General features: G+C 48.3%; 1 pseudogene across 1 annotated transcript in view; it reads right to left on the bottom strand.

The window, feature by feature from the left end:
- Nucleotides 1-5,833: 5,833 nt before the first annotated feature.
- LOC149357818 (anaphase-promoting complex subunit 10-like) overlaps nucleotides 5,834-21,434 on the bottom strand; it is a 33,276-nt pseudogene continuing 17,675 nt past the window's right edge. The window contains exon 4 of the transcript XR_016289927.1: nucleotides 5,834-6,179. The product of XR_016289927.1 is annotated as an anaphase-promoting complex subunit 10-like (transcript). The remainder of the gene's footprint in view (nucleotides 6,180-21,434) is intronic.

Here is a 21,434-nt window from a genome sequence, read left to right as displayed (position 1 = left end):
GTACGGGGGAGAATTCGAAAAAAAAAGGCGGGAGCCGGACGTTAATTCGATTTAATTAGGAAAATCCGCAACACAGGGCCATAAATCGCAGATTATAAAAATGCTCAAAACGTGTAGATCAGGTTCCTGCGGCAAAAAGACGAGTTCAGATTCCTCTTCAGTGCACATTTAAGGCAAACTTACTCCTGTTACTTAGACACTGTTCAAAAACGTGCCCAACCATCTCGGCTGACGACAAACGGGCACTTATCGCCTCAGCAGCAAGCACGGAAGCACGTGGGCGTAACATTGGTCCCGGCAATGTGCGTGATAAGTGACCACTTCCTTCGAGATCGAAACTGTGAAAGTTGGCCAGAGACCGACAGAGCACCGGGCAGCTCACCACCACATCTGTGCGACCCAGGATATATGCTAGGGGTGAGTGAACGTTACTTTGTAGTGAGTGGACATGAACGTAAGTGAATGGTTGCCAGTGTGACTGAACGTGAGTGTGAGTGAACGGGTGTGAGTGTTAGTGGTCATAAGAGTGAGTGTGAGTGAGTGGTTGTGAGTTCAAGTGGTCATGAGTGTGAGTTTGAGTGAGTCGTTGAGAGTGTGAGTGACATGAGTGCGAGTGTGAGTGGTTGTGAGATCGAGGGGACATGATTGTGAATGTGAGTGAGTTGTATTGAGAGCAAGTGGTCGTGAGTGTAAGTGTGAGTAAGGGGATATGAGTGCGGGAGGCCGTGAGTGTGAGTATGATTGAGCCACCCCTCATGGAGCCGAGGTATGATTCCTGTATACCACAACGGGAGAATTTTTCGGCTAAAATTCTCCCGGCACTCTCCTCTTATTTTCCCCCGCCGCGGTGGATCAGTGGTTACGGCGCTCGGCTACTGACCTGAAAGACGCGGGTTCGATCCCGGCCACGGCGGCCGAATTTCGATGAAGGCGAAATTCTAGAGGCCCGTGTGCGATGTCAGTGGACGTTAAAGAACCCCAGGTGGTAGAAACTTCCGGAGCTCTTCACTACGACGTCCCTCATAGCCTTAGGTGCTTTGAGACGTTAAACCACAATAAATCAAATCAAATCAAATCTTCTCATTTGCTACTTAGGGTACTTTGTGAATTTTGCTACGCTTTTCACGACCCCGATTCTCCGAAGACAGTTCATTATAGCGGCAGTAACAAGTACCCGACTGACCGGGCTCTTACCAGTGATCGGCTGCAGCATGATCATATTCCCTGTGTTACGTCTTGAGGCCAACCTTGTCTGCGGCAAACTATGAAGTGCTAAACAAGATCCACGCGGCTGGATACACGGTACAGTGGACACAACGAACGATAATTTGCGCCTAATGCGAAAGTTTTTTTTTAAGGAAATGAAATGGCGCAGTTATTGTCTCACTTCTCGGTGTACGCCTGAAGCGCATCGTACGGGAAGGAAGGAGTGAGTGAAAGAAGAATGAGCTTAAGAGGTGCCGTAGGGAAGGGCTGCGCAACAATTTCGACCACCTGGGAATCATTAACGTGCACCAACGTCGCACAGCGTGCGGGCCCCTTTTGCATTTTGCCTCCATCGAAACGCGTCCGCCGCGGCCAGATCCGAACCAGGGTAACCTAGTGCGCAATTCATTACATTGGCACATAGCTGTAATATGAAAAAATAACTCGAATGTCAACAGCGCTGATTGTGAGGGCAAGGATGAGGGAGGGTAAGCAAATTGACGGCGACGGAGGGCCAAATAATTTTCGCAAGTGAAAGTGAGGGCGAGGTAGGGCCGAATATTTCAAGGCGAGGGTGAGGGAGGAAAGGCAAAATGGGGGTATTTGCCTATCTTTGTCCACGACCCGGACCCCTCGACTTTGGGGATGGAGGGTAATAGCCGGAAAGTGGGACCCCAAATAGAGTGAGTTGTTGCATAGTGTAAGCGAGGTAAGCTATGAAGCCAAATGGCCGCTACCAGCATCAAACACTAGCTGCCGGTTCTAAAGTTTGTTATCTTCCATGCACGATCTCTAAGAGTTTTGACGTCGACCAGCTGCCTTGAATCTCACTGGCCGTCGATTGGGTTGGATTTACAGCAAGGGGACTATCAGGAGGATGCGCATTTATGTCGACAAATACGACTAGAGCAAGCTTAGCAGTGACAACAAGCACTGGGGCAGCACACCCAAGAGGAAGAGACAGATGCGACATGCCCGCTTGGTATAAGACCGTTCAGATTTAGCTCGCAACCTGCCACGCAGATCACCCAAATTCGATTGTGCTCCTCTATTTCCATGAGTTTCTTCTTTTTTACTCATGGCAAGTGATCGCGCTCTTGGGATGCTTTAATTTCATATATCACCGGATCTTCTCAGCCAAAACAGCAGTTCATAAAAATTCAGCTTGCCGTAATAACTTGGACTCTGTTTCAACGACGGCCATTACGCCTGGAATTAAAAATGCTATTATTTGTGGCAAAATATGGCTGCGTAAAAATGGCAGAGGACTTGGTCACTGCCTCTGTGACTATTAGTTACTACGTCCGCTGCATGGAATAACAAACATTAATTCGACACCATTTCAGCTGCCATCGCGGGAAAAACAGTGTTGTTTGACATGAAATTCAGTGGTTAGTCGAAAGAGCTGTGACATCATCGAAGTCACGTGACATCAAGAAACCAATCGCATGATGGCTTCAGATTTCAATATTCATTAGCACCGGAGGAGGCTGGGAGGCTGGGGCAGTACAAACGTTCCTACAAGAGAGAGGGCGAAATGGAGAATATAAGCATAGCAAGGGACGTCAGAGTGCTAGGCGGGAGGCGGACATAACAGATAAAAACTCGTATGGTATTAACAAAGTTAAACCTAATAGATGTGTGGAAGGATACCTTTAGCCTGGTTGGCTCATGGTTTTGCTTTGCTGGGTCGTCAGCACGTCTGGAGACGATATTAGACTCAGGTTAATCCCTGATCAAAGTTAAGCTGATATGATCTGTTCGCGCCGCAGGCGGAAGTTGAAAAAGACGACGAGGCGCAATGCACAGCGCGAGAGTGTGATGCAGTTTGACACGAGGCGTTATCGGCTGCGGCGATAGCATATTGCCGGTGATACTTATCTGTTCGCGCTGCCGCGGGTTAGAATTCTAGTCGCGGAGATATTTAATATTTAATTATTTATTTCAAGCAGACGAAATTGAAGTGACGCCGCTGGTGCCACGCAACGGCTCAGAACCATAAGATCAGTCCACAAGATAAATGATCGAGGTTGGTAAGCGCACGAGTGCTGTCGCACTAATAAATTAAAAATTCTTGGCCGCGAGTGGATTTCGAATCATAGGCGGCGCGAAAAGATAAGCCTCACCAGCCACTGCATTACACCTGCCAGCCTCTCGCGCTATGCTTTGCGTGCCGTCGTCTCCATAAATTTTCACCCGTGTGCAATGGAACCAGCACACACAGCTTTCGTTTCCCTTTTAAGGTATGTAATTATGCGGCCCCATAATTTTTTTCTTACCTGAAAAAAGCTAAATTCTCCTGAAACAAGTAAGTCACTGCTAGGTGGAGCACGCTCTCATAAAAACCTGCGAGTTATGAGCAGAGATCATTAAAGGAGTTAACATCACCGGAAACACTGGAGAGCATTTAACCCGCATGGAATTTCAGAACAATATCGCAAGTTCTGTAAACAGCTCATTATGTCCTTCCTTACAGCCAGCGATGGCATTATTAAAGTCGGCTGTCGTTTCAGGCTAAAGAAACAAAACCAATCGGGAAGAGCCAGCCTCCACTCTTTTTTTGTAGCTTACCTCAGTTCTTGCCTTTCTTGGCTTAAATCCGAAGCTATGCCTGCGAAGAGCGCTCAATACTTTGGCTATTTAATGCAAGCAAAAATGACGACGAATGCTCGAAGAAGTGTTTATTTCTTGACCCGGATACCAGTCTCTGAATTGCACCGGTACTCACCTATGGGGCAGAAACGTGGAGGCTTACAAAGAGAGTTCTGCTTAAGTTAAGGAAAACGCAGCGAGCTATGGAAAGAAAAATGATAGGTGTAACGTTAAGCGATCGGAAGAGGGCGGAGTAGGTAAGAGAACAGCCACGGGTTGATGCCATCCTAATTGAAACCAAGAGGAAGAAATGCGCTTGGTCAGGGCATGTAATGCGAAGGCAAGATGACCGCTGGTCCTTAAGGGTAACGGTGTGGATTCCAAGAGAAGGCAAACGCAGCAGGGGACGGCAGAAAGTTAAATGGGCGGATGAGATTAGGAAGTTTGCGGGGATACAGTGGCCGCAACTGGCAAATGACGGGGTTATTTGGAGGGACATGGGAGAAGCCTTTGCCCTGCAGTGGGTGTAGTCAGGCTGACGATGAATGATGTGAGCAACAAAATACAGAGGAGGGCCAGGTCTCGTAGGCAGCTGAGTCCCGTGAGGAGTTGACTCCAGATAGGAGTTACACAGAGCACAAGCGGCTTAGTTGGTAAGCTTGGGAAGGCTGTGCAAATGAAATCTCCAAAAAGAACAAATGCCGAAGCCTCGCATCGTAAAATTATCGCCCTCTCATTTACCGACCATAAGTCATTGAACGCGACTGCAGATTAAGTAATGCGACTACCCTTATTTCCGGCAAGAATGGCCAGCACACCCTCTTCTTCGCGCTATTTCTTCGCGAGTAACACGCCTGTGTCCTCAGATATGGCTGTCTAGAATTTCAGCCAAATCCGCGTGATTACGCGTCCGAGAGTGCAGCACTCGGCTTGAAGCTCCTTGCTTGTGTGACGCAGTTATAAAGTGACAGGCGACGGTCATCACTTTTTCCTCTTGGACAGCAGTGCCGCTTCGCTGCACTTGCCTGCATGTGAAGTCTAAAGCGACACCACATCTTATCCCCCACTCTAATAGCAATCACTTAAAGAAGTAGTGCTCCCCCAGCGCCTCAGCATGCCTCAGCGCCTCAGCGCAGCACCATGGATTGAAGTTGGGTCCACAGCAAGGTTCGACCGTACATGCAAAAACCTTTAAAACGCGTTCTCCAGAAAGCCTGCTGCGACACCTTGTATCCACGTTTACAAAACGTGACCAGTTTCGGTCGGCTGGCGGATGATGGTGCCATCTGCAGCAGTCGTCAAGGCGGATGGGTTAGTGGCTGGTTGGTTCAAAGGCCTTGACACCAGGTAGATGGTGCCACGTGCTACAGTTCATTAAATGATAGTGCGAGTCCACCTCGCTTAGTGTTAGTGCGCAGCCTTGCTACCGAATCTCCGTGGCCAGCAAACTAGGCTTGTATTTGGCTAAAACCGCGAGCGTGTGCAGCAGCCTATGCTGTTTTGCGCCTTGTGTGTCGCACTGCAGAATTTTCAGCCATTTTGTTCTATTTCAGCCCTGAGTTGAAGTATTAAAGGTGTGTCGTTAAGTCCAGCCTGGCGCATCTATGTCACCTGACCTTGACCCCACGCACTCGCAGCAGGAACGCTTGAAAAGCACTACCTGGCACCGACGATGGCTCGCGAATCGTTCTGAGACTCTTAACCTCAGGGTCGTGGGTTCGGGCCCGACGTGGGGCCCGAACTCACGCCGTTTTTTGTACAGGCACTGCTGACGTATAGGAATTCAGTGTTCCCTTTTCGCGATTAGCAACGACTTAACGGCTGCTTCAGTTTCTTCCGTACAGTCAATTATGCTTGACCTTGAGCAAGAGTACAGACAAGAATAGCCGAATTGTGAAGAAAAGGTATCAAAACACGGCACCCCAAGCAGCACAGGTAATCGAACCAACATTGCAAATGAATGGTTTCACTCTGGTCCTCTGTTGGACCGGATGTAACGGATGCAGAAACAAATCGCTTTAATTAGCTTAAATCAGTACAAAATGTCATCAAGGCTTATCGGGCGTGGGGTAGGTAATGCTTAAACGCTGATCTCTCAGCGGATGCAGCTGAAGGCTTGGCATTCCACACTCGTGAAGTAGACGCCAGGCAAGACGCTGACGCTGGTTCGTTGAACAGGAGAGTACAACTTGATCTGCCGCAGGTGGGTGTCGTAGCCATACTTGTGGTTGGCCAAGACTGCAATCTGTATAAGGAAGACGCGTACAGGGCGGCCAGCCGAGTCTTGCATGGGAATGTGCACCCATCCCATTGGCTCATGCAGGTCAACAGTTTCGAACAGCCGCAGGTCTTCGAAAGTGTCTCCCACTTTCACGGCAATCCTGAAAGCACAGGTAAGACCAAATGTTGACACTGTATAGCCTGCGTGCAGTTTCATTCATGGGGCTACAGCAATCAGCAATGTAGGACGCGAACTGAATTTGACCGGCGGTAATTAGCTGATTAGGGTAGCCTCTTTAGCATAGAAGATGCGTTCGTCGTACGAATGTGGAGCATTCCGCGCAGTTGCGAAGGAGTGTCGGGAGGGGGAGAGGGAAGGAAAGCAGTGGCCTGCGTGTGCAGATCACGCAGCGACCACCTGAACCGCACTGCTGTCATGATCATAACAGCACCGCAGGAGTGGGAGAAGGCGAACTAAAAAATAACAGCCCTGTGAGACTAGCAGCGGAAACAACGGGAGGCGTAAGTAGACCGGAGCAAATTCCGCGGCATTGGAGAAGAGAGGTTCTAGCCACTAAGTGCATTGCGTTGCTGTATGTTTTAGTGTTCATGTTCAGAACCGAGAATGAAGTCCACAGCGTGGTGTGAATAAAATAGAATGAACAATTCCACCCAAGTGCGTCCTGATGAAGAAAGTCAACGGCTGTAATAGACAAACGCGCCGAGGTTCCGCGTGTGCCGTAGATTGCGCGCACCCAGATGAATCGCGAGGCTCAGCTCTCGCGGTTGGTTGCTCGAACGGAACATTAATGGGAAGCTTAAACAGCTTGCAGTTACCATGTTTAACGCCATCGCCTAAACACTCTAACTCTGCAGCATGCGACGGCAACAGTGAACCGTATTGTGTTGAAGAGGGACGCAGTCCAAACAAGAGCACCACCAAGAATGGCAAGCTGTGCAGGACGCGCCCCGAAGCGATTCCGAAGGCGCGTCCGTGTCGCAATGAATGTAACACGGAGGGGGCGGCTTTTCAACAAAGCTGCCAGTGCCGACTATTTGTAGGCGATGAGTTTAAGAATGTGTGCGACATGTACGACAGAAAATACGGCTTATGCGAGACATTGCGACAGTCGCATTCAACCGAGTATCGCGCTACCGCAGGCCGGGCTGTACATCAACGCCTTATCATGGCATGAGCCAGCAGAAGCAACGAGACTAGGCGCGTGCGCCGGGAGGTCACAGCACGAAGGTCGTTCTCTAAGCTTTTCCAAATTGTACTGTAAGTACGCGCAACTCCTGTCGCTGTAGGCGCCATCTCTGCTAAGCAGCTATAGAGGCAGCACGTGGCAGAGACAATTTACTTTCAGTACGCAAGGAATATGTGATGATGCTTTTGTTCTTCATGCGTAAACCGTGAAATAATAGGGAAACTACGTAGGCACTGGTCGGACAAAGCTTAGTGCGAAATGAAGTTATACATTGTGTTCAAAGTCAGATTTTGAAAGAAATAGATAGAACACTACAAAAAAGTATATTTTGTACATGGGATATGCGGTCAGGGGGAAGCAATCTGGGAGGATGTCATCTTAATATGGGTAATTAACATATGCGATAATCAACTTTTTATTCTGTGCAGCTAACATTCATGTTTATAATGAAGACTTCGAGATTGTGGCATGTGATTCCTATTACATTTTGTACAATTTTAGTAAAGCTCCTGTGTTCTGAGATATGCGAGTCAAGAATTTCTGCCAAATTCGTATAATTACACGTTCAAGAGCGCAGCACTCGGCATGAAGCTCCTTCCTAGTGTGACGCAGGTGTGGACTGACAGGCGACGGGGATTACTTGGCCAGCAGTGCTGCATCGCTGCGTTTGACTGCATGTGAAGTCTAAAGCGACACCACGTCTTATCCCCCACTCTAATAGCAATCGCTTAACGCCGCAGTGCTCGCCCAGCGCCTCCAGTATTTTTACAATACCTGCCGAATATGGCCGATCCGACCGTCCAAGGTCCTCCCCTATCCTCCTTTCTTACTGACCCTAGTTGGCTAGCCTTTGCACGGGCCATACTGCTTTGGGGGAGAGTTATATCTGAGTGACGCCTGACGACGGAAAGCAGAAGAAGAGAATTTTAGAAACGTTCTCTTTTTCTTCCTGAGGTGGCGCTCTGCATCTCTCATAAAAAAAATTGCAACACATGGCAAAAACTGAGAATAATAATGCTCCAAAGTTCAGGCAAGTGTGCAGATATAAATGTCATGTTCGTGAAACGAACACCCGGAAACGAAGCATGAAATCTGACCTACCATAAGTCAGGCCATATCCTACTCGGAGTAATTGTCGCTGTTTGCTCCACTACGCGCAGCAGCCTGAATTGAAGTTGTGTCCACAGCAAGGTCCAACTGAAAAGCTTTCGAACGCGTACTCATGAAAGCGTGTTGCGAAGCCTTGTATGCACGTTTACGAAACGTGACCAGTTTCGTTCTCAACAGTCGGATGATGGTGGTATCTGCAGCAGTCGGCGAGCCAGATGAGTTAGCGGCTGGTTGGTGCAAAGGCCTAGACAGATGGTGCCACGTGCTACAGGTCATTAAATGATAATCCGCGTCCATTTCTCTTAGTGTTAGTATACAGCCTTCCTACCCAATCTCTGTCCCCAGTAAGCTCGGCTTGTATTTGGCTAAAGACGCGTACGTGTGGGCCTTATGTGTCGCACGGCGGAATTTTCAGCCATTTTCTTCTACTTCAGCTCTGAGTCCAAGTATTAAAGGTGTATTTTCAAGTCCAGCCTGGAGCATCTATGTCACCTCGCCTTGAACTCACGTACTCGCAGCAGGATCGTTTGAAAAGCACTACCTGGCATCGACGATGGCATCTGCTAGGGAATCGTTTTCAGACTCTTAATCTTAGGGTCATGAGTTCGCACGCCACGTTGGGCGCCCGAAATGTGGGTGCTTCCAACGCTGCACGCTGTAGAGGTTTTCAAACAAAAAAAAATCCTAGACTGAAAGCAAGCAATCAGTGAACCATAAATTTGCATGAAAAATTTTCGTTTTTTTTTCAATTTTTCCTCGGCTGGAAAGAAAACAAAAAACTTTTGCTCCAAAATTGCACTGTTTCTTTTTTCAGGGCTTCAAATCTCTACTCCTCACAACTATCAGGCGCTAATCAAACGATGCTAAACAAAAAAGCGTATGAAGAAAACGAGGCAGATTAAAGCGAAATCAAGCCCGCTTCAGCACGTGCTCAGGAGCAGTCACCGTTGATAAATTTTGCCGAGCTAGTAGCGTGTTTCACCAGGCATGGGGTGCAGGAACACCACCGCTGTGGCAATGAAGGAAGGAACGTGGGTTGGAAAGTTGGAGTAGGGGAAGCAAGGGAAATACTGTATTCACATATTTACAGCATTATTTACAAAAGAGACAAACAAAGTAAAAGCTGAGAAGAGTCTCAGAATATCGCTGCTCGATGAATATGTCTAAGGACCTAGGTGTCCCAAACTCCCCAGTTTCAAATAAAGTTTTCACCACCACCACCTCTCGACTCAATACACAACTTTAGCATACCGTGTACCGTGTTACCGTTACCGATACAAGAGTACCGAGAGCCCGCGCGCAGTCATTGCGCATGCGCAAATTGCCTTGACGCCGCCAGATGGAGCCACGTACCCGGCTGCTGCGCGCGCGCGCGTGAAGCATCGGGACCAATCAACGCGGGCTGTGTGGTGGTGGGCGGGCACCCGGTAGTCCGGTAACAGTAACGATAGCATGGTGCATGATATTTTAAAGGTGTCTAATATCTCCGCCCGTCGTCTCCCTGGCAGTGGTACATACATGGTCGCAGGGTCATTGCTGCTGTGTTGGGTGCTGCCACCCAACACCGTTCTTTTCAGGTGGTCGCATAGAGGCGCGTACTCGGAGAAGCACCACTGAAGCAGAACCCCGCACTGCCTCTGGGAAAGGCTTAATTTAAGACGGCTGTGGCGGGAACACAGAAAGGGAGGGGGGGGGGGTGGAGTCACAACGCCGTAAAGGCCGTACCACATGGCAGCGTGTCTTCGGCGCCGCGTCACAGTAGAGAGTTTTAGTATTGCGGGCTTTGCGTAATTGCGTGCATAGGGGAATAGCGGGTCCAAAGTGCGCATGCGCAGAACGCTAACAGGGAAATAGCGTTAGCGTACGCACGCAATTTTCAGAATTTAGCGTTGCGGCAGTTGCGGCTTTTGCGCTTTCAGCGTGGAAACATGGCGGCGTCCTTTCAAGCGACAGCCGCCCGCTTCAGCCGATTCAGCAGCTCTTGCGATTCCGGTCGGCATGTTTACCGGCCACTACTGGTGTTTTTGCTTTTCGCTATGACTTACCTTGCTTCGACGATAAAGTTTAAGCTGCAATTCAGCCCTGTTTTTAAGATACGCTCTCGATTCTGGAGCGCGCAAGCCTAATGGAACCTCCAGCTGCACTGCTACCGTCTGCAATGGCCCGAAACGCAGCAGAAACCTAGCAAAAACGTCTGGAACGAGACAAAAATAGATTTGGAGGTTTTTCGCGGTGTTTTATGGACTTGAGTTATGTAAAGAGAGTTTATATAAAATTTTTCTCAAGTTTTTGAACATTAGACTTCATGTGATGGCAAATTTTATTGCTCCAACGGCTTGTAGTTAACATTGCCTTTACTAGATGGCGCCACTATTTTACGTTTTTATTTCATTTTATTTCAATTTCGGGGTCATTTTGCAGACGAAAATGAACGCTGAACTAATAATTCGTTTAAAAAACTTGGAAATATTATACTTTGGCAAGTTAGCGGCAATGTCAACCATTTTAGAAGGACCGTTGGCATCCATGTCAAGCAGATGGCGTTTAGCGTTTCCAAAGCGCTATACTAAAACTCTCTGAGGGGATAAGTTGCTTGCGGCACGCTAACGTAATTTCCCTTAGGTCCGCTATCACGCTAACGCTATACTAAAACTCTCTAGTGTCTCTGCTACCGGCGAGTGTCGCTCGGCGCCGCAGGAGTCGGCGGCCAAACATATGAGGGCGTACGAACTGGCGTCTCCACCCGGGCGTGTTTTGTTTGAATTTCTGTTGAGTTCCGCTCGCCCACGAGATGTTTCGCCCTCCTCGTGCATACAAAAGTGGTTGCGCTACAATACAAGCCTCTTATGATTGCAAATACTTGTATAAACAGCATATAGACAGAAATTCTATAAATTTAATTGGCTACAAATAAAAAGAATTTTATTCATTTATTAATTAATACCTCAAAAGCCCACTAGAGGCATTGCATGAGGGTTGGACTAAACCATCATTTAATTACATCGGTGATGAATGATTTGAAGGATTCCACGCCAGGATGCATAAAAGCTTCAGTGGGCAGGTTGTTCCAGTCTCTTGCAGCCTGGGAGAAAAATGATTTCAGATGCGCAGAAGTGAATGCTCAAGCTGTATGAACAGCTTTCGGATGACTGATACGAAGTGAAAGGCGGTGTGCAGGGGTGATAACAGAGTGACTTCAAGGGGAATGATAAAACCTGTGCAAAAGGCAGAGTCTGGTTATTCGCTGACGGTATTCAAGGCTGGGAAGGTTAGCTTTTGTATTCAAGGCTGTTGCGCTCGTATGTTATGAATAATCGCAAAATATGAATCTTATCGCGAGGCTCTCGATGGACTCGAGGGTTCTGGCTATGTTATTTTGTTGGGGGTCCCAGACCGAGCATGAATATTCAAGTTTAGGATGAACAAGAGTGAAATAGGCGCTCAGTTTTACGGAAGCAGGTGCCAAATGCACGTTTTAGATAACCAAGGACACAGCTTCGTTGGTCATGTTCATTATGTGGGAGGTCTAAGATAATCTTGCATTAGGCAGACTCCTAAATATATACATGAAGAAGCGTGGGATATCATAGAACCGCGAAGGGTGTAGTTAGGAGTAGGATACGATCGGCGACGATGAAATAATAATAAACTTGTTTTATTAATCTTTAAAGACATTACCAGTTTGCGCACCACTCTTCCAGAAGTTTTATGTCGCATTGCAGGTGGTACGTGTCTCTGTTGTTGGTGATGCTCCGGTCGTCGGTGAACAAGCGAACGGTGGAAGATAGATTACTTGGGAGGTCGTTAATGTAAAGTAAGAATAATAGAGACCTTAAAACCGTGCCTTGTGGCGCGCCTGAGGTAAAGCGTGATTGTTAACCTATACGAACTGGTGGCGGTTAGTCAAAAAATTTCGGAGGCAATCGTATACTAACGGATTCGTCTTTAGGCGTGAAAGTTTAAGTAAGAGGCGTTGATGAGAAACTTTGTTGAAAGCTTTTTTAAAGTCTAAGCAAGAGAGCGTATAGGGATATGTTGGTTGAGAGCCAGTTGAGAGGTTTTTTAGGAATCCGTCTTGAGAAGGGTGAAAAAAGTTGACAGTCTCCAAGAAGGTGATGATGTGTGAGTAAATTGCGTGCTCCATTAATTCACAGGGAACGCTGGTAAGGGAGATGTATAAAGCCGCAATGTATATAGCCGGGTGTACGTATAAAGCTGCAAAGTATATGGCTGCCGATACATGCAAACTATCGCATATACTATTAGTATAAATATTTGTAAATATATCTGAATAAATGCACGTAAACGTCCCCTTCTTTTGTACAGAGTGTGCAGCGAAGTTCCGCAGCTCCATATAAACGAGCTTGAAACATCCCAGACATCGCACAAAACTGAAAGCCGCAGCACTACTGCACATAATTAACCGGTGCCATTTTACTGCGGCTACGAAGACACCTTGTCAGCGTCGAGGACCACACCATTTACTCGCGCAAAACAAATTTCGTTAACAATTGTGCCACGAAACGAACGAACCTACCAACTTACTACGCTCTATTCGTCTGGCACAGAACAGCAATAAGCGGCGCAAACGCCTGAAGAAGCGTCTCAATTACACCAGCCGCCATCCTCAAGTCATACAGGGTCTGTTATGAAAGTAGTAGGACTCATTTTATTTTGTAAAATTTATTCAAGATAATAGTACAAATGATTAGAATTTTTCAAATTAGCACCCTTCCGCCCCTACACCCTGCTGCCAATGAGTTTTCCAGTTTTCGTACGCCTCCGGGAACGCCTCGACCGGAATGCTGTTTAGCTTCCTCGTCGTGACCTTTTGAAACACCTCTACCGATCCGTGATGTTTCCCCTTGAGCGTCGATTTTATTCTCTGGAATAGAAAAACGTCTGGCGGGGCAAAGTCTGGGCTGTAGGGGCCCTGAGGTAGCGTTGCCGCCTTGTGCTGGGCAAAAAATCGGGGTCCTCATTCACATGATGAAGGAGATCCTGGCAGATCGCTTTCCGGTTGGCCTTTTGCTCCTCTGACAACACTCCCGCACCAACTTCGCGAACACTTTCCACATGGCTAAGTTTTCGGTCACGATCTCAAAAACTTGGGTTTGAGGAATGCTCATGTCATCAGCAATCATTCTGATACTCATACTGCGATCACAGCTCAGTAAATGTTTCACTGGCTACACATTTTCGTTGGTCTTGCTGGTTGAAGGGCGTCCGGAACGGTCGACGTCTTCCAATCTTTCCTGACCTTCTCGGAACCGCTTGTTCCCCACAAAAAACACCTGATCTAGCCATGGCAGCGTCACCGTAGGCCCCCTTAATCATGTCGTGAATGTCTTTGCCCACTTTACCAAGATTTACACAAAATTTTATCGCGTATCGCTGATCCAGTAAACGCTCCATGATTTTGCGTGACGAGACGTTTCGACAAGGGTTCACAGTACAAGTGACCAGGGCCCGTATTACGGAACTTTGTCAAAAATCTGTCAAAACTTATTGACAGTGACGTCAAAATGACGAAACGATGTGACGTCGACGCCTGACGCAAAATTGACGCAACGAGGAATCAGCCAGTTACAGCAGAGCGGCGCCCCGAAGCATTTGCCTGCACGACGAGGGACCGTCTGCTAAATTTTTGCTAAAAGACTAAAGAAATGCACAGCGATAAAAATAATTATTATTTTATTTTGCCCAAAAAATGATGTTTAAAGCTAAAAAATTTGAAGAAAAACAAGAAGTGCAAGAACTTAGGCTATTAAATTTCCTGGTGGGTAACTTTTGCTGCCGCGGGGGTGCGCAGATGGCGGTAAAACGTCAACAAGCCGCTTTGCACGGAAACAGCTGTTCCACGCCTTGATACTGTTTTCTTACGCGGCGTCGAAAATCAAGGTACTGTGCGGTTGATCTAAGTGCGGAAAAATCTACGAAGCCAGCTTGTTAAGGTCTGTGTTGTTCGGTTTTTACGATCGATGACAAAAGTGTCAAAGCGTGAAGCGTTGTATGTGATGTGGGGTCGTCTGTTCCTTTTTCCTCGACCGGTAAACAGCAGAAGACGACCAAGAAGTGCGATTTTCAGGAGAAAATAAAGTTCTTTGCCAGCATAAGCATGTTTTATTTGTATGTAGCTGTGGCACAGAGGTGTCGTCGGCTGCCGAAGCTTGCATGAAAGCCGCCGGTCGCAAATAACCGCTGTGCACACAAAACCCGCTGCTGCACCGACAGCGCACTCGCGCGCACACCTCCCAATTCATCGGCGAGTTCGTCGCACAGCCACGCCGCAGTCTGCTTTCCAGTCGAAAAAGGCGTCGGAACAGCCCGTCCAGCAAGTCAAACGCGTCTTCGTACGCCCTCCTTCGCCGTTGCTCGCGTCGCCGCAGCTGCCTCAGTCTTATAGCCACATACGCCGCCGCCATTTTCTGTCAAAAACTCGAACGGTCCAATATTGACCGCCTCGAAGCCGTCAAAAAAAATCATCAAAATGCGCCTGCATAATTAGGCGTGCAACGTCAGCACTTCTGTCATGTCCGTGACGTAAACGCCAGCCACCCATGACGCAAGAGAGCAACATGGCCGCCGGACACGGCCGACCAATAGGAGCGCGGCTACGGCGGGGCATTTTGACGAGTTTTTGACGCGTTTTTGACAAGTTTTTGATTGAACAGTTCCGTAATACGGGCCCAGCTCTCTTCAACGGCCGAGAGCCGACTGCCGATTTTCCCCAGCATTCCCAATATCCCCTGTTCAGTTGGCTGAACTTTCTGCGGTGCCATCCAGCCTCCAGCACAGTGCATGGAACCGCGGACGCACGACGGACACCGCGGACGCACGGCGCGACGCGCGTCGGTGGCTGCTGCTGTTGCTGGCGGCGCCGTCGCCAAACGCTTGTTCTCTCTCCGGTTTGCCACTTTTTAGCACGAAGTGTTCTGCAGTGAAGGTTTGAACGCCTGCAGTCTTGTTTGTTGCTACTGGACTCTGGACCCCCTCAGTGACAGCCTTTCCTTTTTCTTATAATAAGGAATCTTCGCCGGTGATTGTTCCCGTGGCATACGTGCGTTTCGTATGCACGTGTGCGGGAGGGAAAACGAAGAGGAAGGCGGAGGTTTGGAACGCGGCGAGTTTAGTGCTTTTTGTGTGCGTGCTCGAAACTTCTCCTTTCCTAGGCATTTGATTGGCTCTCATCCTTTCCCCAGTATTTGATTGGTTGCTGTCCCCGCCAAGGGCGGAGACAGAAGGTTTAAAACGGAAAGCTCCCGCTGAAATGGGGCTGATTTTGTGTAATAACGTGTCAGTCATGTTGTAAATAGTTTTCTCCTTGCTTGTTTCTTCTCGTTTATTTTGTGTAAATAAATAGTTAACCTTCTTGTCCCGCCATCGACTAACGTGACTGTTTGCGACTCCGAACCGTCAATTCATCACCATCAAGTGTTTCCTCTCGTCACCACCTGAAGGGGAAACTCAACTGGCGCAGTCGACACAGGATCGCAACGTCTTTCTACTCGAGGCCTTGGACGGAAGGTGAGAAGATCAGGGGTGGTATTCTCCCGGTGTCGCCTTTTGCGACATGTCGCATTCGCTCTTCGCTGATTGGCTCGAGCCGTGGTGACGCGGCGTGACGACACGGACCCGCCTTCCTGCTACGTCATCGTGACGTTGCCCCAATTTACTACGCTTAGTCGAACAACGGAATGCGCTGAAGCGATTCGGGCGGGCGACGGGCTACCGTTAGCATACGAACGCAATCAGCAGTTGCGGCTTTTGCGCCCTTAGCGTGAAAACATGGCGACGTCCTTTCAAGCGAGAGCCGCCCGCTTCAGCCAATTCAGCAGTCCTTGTGATTCCGGTCGGCATGTTTACCGGCAACTACTGGTGTTGTTACTTTTCGCTATGACTTACCTTGCTTCGACGATAAAGTTTAAGCTGCAATTCAGCCTAGTTTTTTAGATACGCTCTGGATTCTGGAGCGCGCAAGCCTAATGGGACCTCCAGCTACACTGCTACCGTCTGCAACTGCCCGAAACGCAGCCGAAACCTAGCACAACCGTCCAGAACGAAATAAAAATAGATTTGGAGCTTTTTCGCGGTGTTTTATAGACTTAAATGAAGTAAAGCGAGTTTATATTAAAGGGATGCTGAAAGGTTTCCCCAAAAAATTGAGTGAAGATATACACTTTACAGTTTTCCACCCTCGGAATTCGAATTTCTCATCGAAATTAGGCAAAAGAAAGCGCAAACCTATTTTATTTTGGCGAAAAGTGCCGCAGCAGCCTCGAGCCAGCTCGCGCGCCTCGTTGCCGCCTGTGATTGGCTGGGAGCCTCGTGACGTAAACACTGGCGTTGGCTCGGTGAGCCCGGCTCGGTCACCGCCGATGTAGTACATGAAGCGCGGCGCGCGGTGTTCCGGTTGTTGGTTTGATGCTTATATCACGATGGAACACATCGAAGATTACCAGGAGGATCTTGGCGTCATCCCCTACATGTACGAACCAATCGCAAAGAGCGAACCGCTCCAAGGAAGCAACGATGCTGGCGCAAGCGGTGCTTTTGGCTTGAACGAAAGCGAAGCGTCAGCATCTCCACGTGTTGGAAATGTCCATTGGTAAGCATACTTTTCTAGCAAAACTTCATTCAGAGATACAATAAATTAATTTTGAAGCGAGCAAATGTAGTATAGCACTGCTCCACGAAATTTTCCTAATGCAATGTAAGCGGGATGCGATCGTCGGCATTCTTGTCTTGCCGCTTGTCGGTGCTGCCGCAAATCCGCTTGTAATCCACACAGACCATTAACAAGCGCAAGAAGTTATCAGGCTCTTTTTGAACGCAAATTTTATGCTGGCATCGCTTCATGGTCGCTGCGTGCCGGCTCGGTTCATAACACACACGAAAGACAGAAGTTCGCGGCGCTTTGCGGCAGAACTCGTCGAGGTGACAAACGTGCGCCTTCCGTTCTGCGTGCCAAGATGGGATCTGGCAGTAAATTGAAATCCTTGTTTAGGCGAGTTGCTTGATACTGCAAGCCCTTGTAGGAATATCTGCATCCGTTTGCGGCCGCCTTGATCGCGCTGTTCTCGATGGCCTCGTGCTGCAACCAAGCAGGCCGAATCGCAAGGCTGGCTGTAGCACACGTGGCGCACAATTATATAATATTATTATTAATGTATGAAGCCATGCTGCACTCGGCAATTTTTTACGACTACATGTGTTATTATAAACGTATTCCTGGCAGAACACTTTACTGGTATTGGCTGCATTAGAACTTGAACACACTTGTCAGCCTTGTCATCACTTTTAGAAAAGTTCGATGGCAGGGTCCTCAGCAACATCTGCCAGTGGCATTCGACTTGTTGCACAGTCCTGATTTGTATTGCCGTTTGGTGTGGATTCTTGACTGCCTGGTGGTGTGCAGCCTCCAGGTGTGATGTCATTTTCCATGCACTCTTCATTTGCACTCTCGTCTGGTGCGCAGTCTTGGTCTTGCAGCAGTTCAGCAAGAAACTGAAAGGCATAAGCCACATGATGTTATTGTTCCAAACAGAACAAAAGTGTGCTTCAGTATAAGTAAAATCTGCTGGTTTATTTCATAAACCATTTTGTTGATTGGCGAGCTCCGTGCGAAGTGAGATCTTTTATTATATACCAGGTGTTCCTTTAGGAGGTCCAAAATTTATTTTAAAAAATGGGTAACTAACCTTGTATTAATTTTATACCTGGGGCTATATTGGGGGATACGGCAGACACTAGTAATAGGCAGAAGGCTTCCATTAGCTCACTAAAATGCATATCTTAATTAAATTTTTATTTTCATATTATGTTGTATTTCATATTATGTTGTATTTGCAGATTTGGAGCACCTCCTGCAAATACTATAGCCAAGCAAAAAAGATCACTTTAAAAATCCTGACAGGCAACTTCAAGCGCTAATACAGAATCAGCGGCCGCGTCCGACGTAGATCGCTCAAAAAAAAGTGTGCGCTTTGGGGCCGGACTGCAAGCGCCATGACTGCGCACATTGGGCGCTGACGAGGCTGCTATCAGCCAGGCCCCAGGCGAAACCAAATTCAAAACGAAACGCCGCGCGCCCGTATACCAGAAACATGTGCAAACAGTTTTCTCGGCGCTCCGACCACGAATAAAAATGTGCCGCGTACTACTCCCTATGTTCTCGCCACTGAGGGCTACGCATGAATCCTAGAATATCTGAGCTCCAACATAATTGAGTAAAGAGTCTGCATATAACGTCTTTTCACGTGCTCGCTTACCGAACGAAGTTCTCTGCTCACGCGCGGCGCGCAGTCTCTGGTTGTGAGGCGCACTTCGCGTCGCTCCACCTCTTGCAGTATTAATAGCAGTTTAACGATTTTTACTCAGCCAAAAAATTTAGGGCCGAGTTCTGATATGAGTAATGCTGTACGAGATGCATGATACATGCCTGCAAGCATAACAGCTAAGCACTTATTTTGTAAGCTGCAGTTTGCTGCCGTCCTGACATTCTCATTCCAGCGCCGTTCATCTCACTACTAGCGGAAGTCTTGCATCCACGAAATTACGCGCCATACACTACACAGAACACCGGTTCGCGCAGTCAAATTCTCATCAAGTTAATACACAAATTCTTACCTCGAGCTTCCTCCTTTTCGCGAAAGCTGGCCTCGGCGGCGGTGACGAGCTCCTGTGCGCGAAGACAGACGGTATTGCGCCGGGTTTCAGTCCAGCTGACTTTGTTGACAGGCCCAATGAACGCATTATCGACAGGCTATGGTTATAATCTTCATCACGAAAGTGGTCAGAGCATAGCACTGTAGTCTTTGAGGGTTTGAAATCCCTTCGCTTCACAGCAGCGACCCACCTCGCGGAAAGCTTCTTATTTTGCGGGAAATTATGAAAGACCACATCGTCGCGGCCGCCGGTGTTAGTGCAGCCGAAGGCTGCGCAGACACCGGCATGATGGTCCACCGCTTCACTCGATGCTGCCCACGTTTCTTTACGTCACCACAAACATAAAAAAGCACAAATACAGGAACACACGGCAGATCGAAGCAGCTTACGATGGCACGCACGCAGAAACAAGCACGGTCGCGGAGGCTGCGTGGCGACGGAACACCAATGTTTACGTCACCACCCCACGGTTTCCGGTTTCGGCTCGCATCGTCAGGGTCATCAGCAGCGCTCGGCGGACAGCGGGGGGCGGAGCTACCGCGCAATTTTAAACGGCGATTACGTCGCTCCTAAGTGATTAATCTGCAAAAAAATTTCACCCGCATGATTTTTAAGGTTCCCACATCCATACGTGAGCATCTTAATGAATTCGAAAATCTCTTCAGCTTCCCTTTAAATTTGCAAATGTTTTTTGAACATTAGACGTCATGTGATGGCAAATATTCTTGCTATAAAAGATACAAAACTACTGCTGCTAGTGAATCAGCAGTGGTAAATTGTCGCTTCTCGGAGTGAATGAATGCACCGCAGACGAAAGTGCCGGCGCCTTTTTCCGTTTCTTCGAGCATCTGTAAGCACTTTTTTAGGCCCCGCCCATATGCGACATGTCGCAAAAGGCGACACCGGCAGAATACCACCCCAAGTCGGTGGACAAGCTGCAGAGTGGTAGCTCGTCCTAAAGGAGGAAACGCGAAGCTGCGTCGAGAAACAGACGAGAGACGCAGGCCAGGACGCCTTCCTTGAGAGCGTCCCGGTGGCTAAACGGCCCGAACGCAGGTCGAGTTCGAGAGGACGCCGGAAGCTCAAGTCAGCGAGGAGCTGAAGGAGCTGGGCGAAGACAAGTCTTCGAGGGTTCGAGACAGCAAGCTGCTGAAAGGAACCAGGCGTCCACGTCGAAAGGTTCAGAGCAAGAACCAGGCGACCACGCGAAGCGTGTTCCAATATCGTAAGCTGCTGTGGGACGCACCCGTGTGCGTCTACCTTCCCGGGAGTCCGCTGTCATCAAGCTGAGTGCGACAGCAGTGCGATCGACGGAGCATCGGGAGAGGTAGGGCACCTTTCTGCTTTCTCCGAAGTTGCCATGTCTGTATAGTGATTGTAAGCTATAGGTAGATGCAATGACTGATACAGTGATGGACGCCGCAGGGAATGGTCTAGAGCCTAACAGGCAACCTGCGTCAGCAGAGCAAGTGCCAGCGACAGAACAGGCACTAGGAAATATGACACAAGCGTTGCTTGTAGAAAAGGACCATAAGGTTCAATTGTGTGAAATTGAAAAGTTAAAGCTCCAAATTCAGCTGGAAAAAATAAAACTGACTTAAATGCAACTTCAGTCAGTAGCGGATGCGCAACATGGACAGAGGTCAGTCGCAAAGCTGGGCGATTATGCAAAAGAATTGAAAGCAGTGCTGGCGCCTATGCCAGAAAAAGATCCAATGGTGCCCGCATGGTTCAAGAGTGTTGACACAATGATGGAGGCCCTTAAAATTCCAGAAGAAATTCGTGGGGCTATTCTGTTGCCATTTCTGACTGAGAAAATGAGGGCGTTTGTAGCCAGCGAATCAGATGGGAGGGTCATGCCATGTAAGAAGCTTAAGGAGAGAGTTTTAAAAGAGCTCCGAATGACTCGATCCGAATGAATACAAGAGGTTTTTTATGGTGGTACGCAAAGAACAAGGTGACTCATGGCATCAGGTAGCGACCAGACTCGAGACAATGTTCACGTACTATGTTAATAGCCGAGAGGTCGAAAATTTGGAGGATTTGAGAGATTTGATGATAACAGATCGTTTCAAACAAGTGCTGCCAGACGAAGTCAGGACCTATGTCATGCAAAATGAGAACCAGAGCTGGCTGACGGCTGATGAAATGGCCGGATTAGCGGAAGCGTTCGAGGAAATCCGGCGGGTAGGCAAAATGCGGGAGCGTTTCGAAGGTTCTAAACCACCGCAGCGAGGTGGGAAGAAACGGGAAAAGCAGCCGCCAACTCCAAGCCCTAACACTAGTGGGAAAAATAGGCATACAGGTGTGAAATGCTTTCGCTGCAAGAAATATGGGCATATCTCTATTCACTGCCCAAGTGCACAGCAAAGGCAGGACGCAACAGATTCCAAAAGGGACACGAGCAAGCTAGTAGCCCGAGCGGAATTG

The sequence above is a fragment of the Amblyomma mixtum genome, chromosome 3, assembly GCF_055824585.1.
Source record: "Amblyomma mixtum isolate Tamu chromosome 3, ASM5582458v1, whole genome shotgun sequence".
In the NCBI taxonomy this organism is placed as follows: Eukaryota; Metazoa; Arthropoda; class Arachnida; order Ixodida; family Ixodidae; genus Amblyomma; species Amblyomma mixtum.
Note: the sequence above shows the minus strand (reverse complement) of the source record. Positions and strands in the feature narration are given on the sequence as shown.